Here is a 6,000-nt window from a genome sequence, read left to right as displayed (position 1 = left end):
AAGGCATGTACCTAACATCATAGGCACCCAGCATGGTCCCTCATTTAACAATCCTGCCCATGTAGTTTGATTTTTGTAGGAGAGCTTGTAAGGGGAGTTGGGTAAGCACCACCACGGTATGTGCTTGAAAATAATGTGGAAGCTTCCTCGTGGCGTGTATGATGGCCAACACCACTTTCTCAAGAGGTAAATAGCGTGTCTCAGCTTCATGCAAGGACTTGCTGACATAGTAGACATGTCTTTATACCTTATTCTCATTTCTGACTAGGACTAGACTAACTGCGTAATTTGTGACTGCCAAGTACGCACACAAAACTTCCTCTTTCTTGGGTTTAGAAAGGACTGGGGGGCGTGACAAATATTGCTTGAGCTCCTCGAAGGCCAACACACACTTCTCGGTCCATTGAAAGTCCTTCCACTTGTGGAGGAGCTGGAAAAACGACCGACACCTATCCGCTGATCGAGAGATAAACCTATTTAGAGCTGCTGCCATCCTTGTTAATTTCTGTACCTCCTTAGGATTCCGAGGACGATGCAAGCTATTAATGGCCTTAATTTGATCAAGATTGACCTCAATTCCTCAGTGTGTAATCATATAGCCTAGAAACTTTACTAAGCTGACCCCAAAAGAACACTAAAATGCATTTAAGCGCAACTTATGTTCCCTCAACACTAAGAACACCTCCCCTAAATCTGTTAAATGCCCTAGAACCTGCTTGCTCTTCACCACCATATCATCAATATATGCCTCCACATTCCTCCCAATCTATGACTCAAACATCCGTGTCACCATTCTTTGATATGTGGCATTCTTAAGGTTGAAGGGCATCACTCGATAATGGTAATTTCCAGTAGGAGCGCGGAAAGCAGCTTTTTCTTGATCAGCTAATGCTAAAGGAATCTAGTGATACCCCTAGAAGGCATCCAAGAAACTCATCCGAGGATATCTAACTGTTGCATCCACTAGTTGATCAATCTGAGGAACGAGGAAAGGATCTTTCGGGCATACTTTATTAAAATCCGTGAAGTCCTTGCACACACGCCACTTCCCATTTTTTCTTTTTTACTATCACAGTATTAGCCAATCACTTAGGGTAAAAGATATCTTTGATTGCCCTTGTTTGTTTAAGTTTGTTCACTTCTACCCTTACTGCCTCAGCATGCTCTTTTAATGAATGCCGAGGCGGTTGCTTTCGTGGAATCGCCTTTGGATTCACATTCAACTGGTGACATATAAACTCAAGATCAATCCCAGGTACATCATAAGTACTCAAGGCAAACACATCAATATTATCTTCTAGAAATTTCACCAACGCGGCCTTTTCCAAGGATGGTAATTAAGACCCCACCTGAAAGTATATTTCTTGGTATTGACCAGTCAAAACCTTTTCCAATTCCTCAGATAACACCCTCTGCGACTCGGTCCCAAGTTTTATTTCGGGACCCTTTGATTGCTATGGGATTCACTCCTCTTCCATTATGACTCGATCTGTGGGTTACCGTGTAATGGCTGCTATCAGACATTGTCAAGCCATTGCTTGACTTCCTACTAACTCCCCAACTCTACCCCATGTAGGGTACTTAACTTTCAAGTGTAAGGTTGACGAGACTGCTCCCATAGCATAAAGCCATGGTCTGGCCAGGATAGCTATGTGAGGGGAAAAAACTTCAATTACAATGAAGTCAACTTGCACCTCTTCGTCTCCAGCCTGTACAGGTAACGTTATCATCTTACCAATCTCCCATCAAAGCCCACTATTTGTAAGTCGTACTTCTCCAGGTCCTCGGGCCTAAGATTTAACCCTTTAAATAAGTTCGAGTACATAATCTCCGCCCCATTTCCCTGGTCTACCAAGACCCTTCTTACATCATACTCCTCGATCTGAATGGATACTACCAAGGCATCATTAGTGGCTGGAGTGTACCCTCCTTATCTTCTTCTGAAAAAGCTAAAGTGGGCATGGCTACCATTTTGGCCTTTTTGCAAGCCTAGCTCTTGTTTTCCAAGCTGGGACTCGAAGCCACAAATATAACCCCCCGAGTAGGTTCTCGCATCGCCCCTAGGCTTAGCAAAAATGATATTAATTGTACCCAATGCTGGCTGAGGAGCTCCATCCCTATGATACCCAGCTCTCGAATGCCCGAACTGACCTGTAGGCTGGTGCAAGAACTAACTCATTTTCCCCACCTTCACCAGTTGACCCAGGTGATCTCGCAAAGTCTTGCAATCCTCTATTGTATGCCCTTTTTCCTAGTGATAATGGTAGTAAAGACCCTGGTTTCTCCTGGATGGATCCCCACCCATCTTGTTGGGCCATTTGAAGTATGGTTCATTTTTATCTTCCCCAGTATCTGATAAACTGGCTCTTTGAACAATGAATTAATCACTTGAGCTCCTGCAGATGATGTCTGACTAGGGAAGTTTCTCCGAGAATGGTTATTATGATATCCTCCTCCTCGAGGATCTCTTTTATTCTCTGGGAAAACCTTAGCTTTGCCCTTTCCTTGGGCTTGATCTTCCTTTACTCACTTATACTTATCAATGCGATCCATAAGCTGGTGCATATTGAGGGCAAGCTTCATTGTTAGTGACTTCCTCAATTCATGCTTTGTCGAGAGCCCTACCTTAAATGTTCTCATTACCACATCCTCGAAATCTCCATCTATCTCATTGTATGTTTCCCAATATCTGTCTGAGTAGGTTTTGAGAGTTTCACCTTCCTTCATGGTCATGGACCAAAGAGAGTCTAAGGGCTTGGGGACTCTACTACATGTTACAAATCTCACACCAAATGCCCTCTTCAGCTCCTCAAAGGATCTTATTAACCCTTCCTCCAAAGCATCAAACCAGCGCATGACCATAGGCCCGAGGCTGGAAGGAAATACCTTGCACATAAGGGTTTCATTGCCAAAATGAACTATCATCTTTTGATTAAAATAGCTAACATGCTTACAGGGTCAGACCTTTCATTATAGATGGGGAAAGTTGGTTGTGAGAACCGGTGGAGAAGCCTAGTGTTGTTGATTCTTCTAACAAGGGGGACTTCGAGATTTGTTGAAGTGCTTTACTTATCGCGTCATTCCCCATGACGATGAGGTGACCCTTGCTCACACTTTTACGTGCCCTTTTCTAGTTTATCCTGGCATGAAGATGCTGAGAAGGCCTCATTGGATGGGGTTCTTGACTTGTGGCGATATGAGCAATCCCTGCTCTCCCCTAATCCATCACTTGATAGGGGTGATGGATCCTTTCTGTCATGCTCTCCCTTGATCGTGTGAAACATGGCTCCTAGTTCTGGAGTGACTCCTCTCTGTGCGTTCAGTATGGTATGATTCTACCATAACACTTGGGGTGTATGGTGTCTGTCTCTCTTTCACTCCAAATTAACAAACTAGTTTTCCCTCTATGAGCTAACAGACTCCTCCTTATTCTGCTCCAAGTTGGCCATGATTACTCAGGATAAACCCACAGTAACACCTTCCTTCCCACAGATGGCACTAATTGTAAGGACACAAAAATCAAGTTGTCCAAACCCACCTAGAATAGTGAAATTGGTGTAGCCCAACGAGGCCCAAATTAATAGATATTTGTAAGAGAGTGGGTTAAAACAAAGGAGAGGGGGCTTAGCCCGAGGACAATAATAGAACCAGAGTGATTGAAGATTAAAGTTTATATCTATATGTGAGGTTTATTACAACCTAGCGTGAGGAGGCAGTTCTTACACAGAATGGTACATTATTCACTTTCTTTGTCTCAATGTTCTTCTCCAAATCCCCCTTTTTATTTGGAAGTTCTCTTCCCTTATATATTTCTTAGTCTATCGTATCCTGGCCCTTCATCTCCACTTACCCAGACTCTCCTTCTGACGTTTGTCCCCTTAAACTTCTGTTGAAGGTGTTAGAAAGAGCTGCTTAGCTATTAATTCCACTGTTTCGGTCACTTCCTCATCAATGCAGCTGATAAAGCTGTTGCGGACATTTAATGCGGAGGCAACAAGTGGACTCTCATTGAAAACTTCCTTCACCTTCCATGATTCTCTCTCTATATCCCATACTCTTCATCTGGACTTCCCAGAAGTCTTTTATCTCTTCCCATCCTATTCTCGGGTAGATTTTCTTCGGGCTCATGATGCCTCCATAGTGATAATTACAGCTCATTATATCCTTCCTTGGTCCTCAGGCCCTCACACTAATAACAACATATTTTAGTATTTTTTTTCTTCAATTTTTTTTTTTAATTTCAACTAATCAAACATATTTTGGATTTCAAAAATACAAGAAATTTTTTTTTTCTTTATATTCCAAAAACAAGTTTTTAAAAACAAAAAACAAAAATTGTTACTAAACATAATCTAATTGTTGGATTTTATGCTCTTTGTCTATACTACTATTGAAGGGACTTCTCCTGGACTGGTAATTCAAAAATACCCTTACATCCTAAGTTTAAGTAGAGACAAAAATAAATGATAATTTAGTAAAAATACATCTTTAACTCTCACCTACAATATGGCCTACAAATTAGGACCATTTTCCTGTTGGTTTTCAAACTTAACTTCAGATGTATACTGTCAACAATTTTAAATCTTTTTAAGAGATAAATTTATTATATATATATTTTTTTTTTTTTTTTGGTGCAATTAGATAAGTTTACCTAAAAAAGTTTTTTTTTTTTACCTCTTTTCTTTAAGTTTTTTTTACTGTTATCCAAAAGTTCACATTAACTCCCACGGTCCCACTCATCTTTCATAATTCCATCCAACACGGCAAAACACACACACAACCAAAAAAAAAACCTCCCGTTGTATTAGACTCCCTTGGTTTTCAAAATATCCTTAGTAAGAAATTCTACTAATTTAAAAGCTACCCTTACACTAAATTTTTATAATGTTAAAGAACTTGAATTAACACTACTCCTAACGGTGCATTCACTTCTCCCATTTCCCATCACTTTCTCATCCTCATTTCTCTCTTGACTTCTCATCCACATCACGCACATGATAGTTACCACTATTTAAAAAAAAAAGTGTAACACAAGCGAGATTTAAGTATCAGTTTTTCTATTTTCTCTACTTATTTGGTTTTCTGGTTTGTTTATTTAACTCTCTTGGATTTGATTTTTCATTTCATTTATCGTCAATTGAATTCAATTTAAATTGGTAGCTTTCCCTTCGATCTCGATTACTCGGTGTAAATTTTTTTTTTTCTTTTCTTTTGTAGGTGGAAATGCAAAACCTTTGAAGCAACCCAAGTTTGATAATAAACAGTCCAATAAGCGAAAGTGGTAAGTTTTCAATTAATTGAAATTTATGTGAATTTGTGTTTTCAAAGTTTGTAGCTTAATGGATTGGTAATTTGCTTATTTACTTTGACTGAAAAAAAGGTTCAAATTTGTTTTCAAAGGGTTTTAATTCTTGGGTTGTTTTTTACTGGAAATTTTATTTATTTATTAATATCTGTTTGGTTACCAAAAAAATATAGATAATAATGGATTTTTTAAAAGTGAAAATTCTAGGTCAATTTAAAAAATTTATTCAATTTAATTAATAAAAGTTTTCTGCAGTTCTTAAAAAAAAAAAAAAAAAATCAAACAAGGAGCCAACACGAGGATTCAAGAGTTAGAATGGTACATTTATAGATTTACTCAGTTTATAGGACTAAAATCCCTTTCACATGTTTTTCCTATTCCCCCCACCCTCCCTTTTTCGTTCAAACCTTCACAAAATAAATTTTTTTCTATTTTTTTTATATCTTTTTCTATTGCGCTATAATACTCCTTTATTTATTTTTTTGTAGAATGAGAATCATGGAAAATTAAAGGAAATTTAAAATATTTATTATTAGTTAATTGTTGAGGATTTTTTTTTTCCACCAACCAAAATAGTACCATTAGTAACTCAATTTTTAACTTATTTGCAGGTTGATTCTATAGATTAAGAAGGGTGGTTTGGGTTTTACTCCTATACATTATAAAAGACCATCAAACACAGATCTTCTTTTTCT

The sequence above is a fragment of the Quercus suber genome, unplaced genomic scaffold (assembly GCF_002906115.3).
Source record: "Quercus suber isolate HL8 unplaced genomic scaffold, Cork oak 2.0 scaffold_374, whole genome shotgun sequence".
NCBI classification, from domain to species: domain Eukaryota; kingdom Viridiplantae; phylum Streptophyta; class Magnoliopsida; order Fagales; family Fagaceae; genus Quercus; species Quercus suber.
This window is presented reverse-complemented; position numbering follows the sequence as displayed.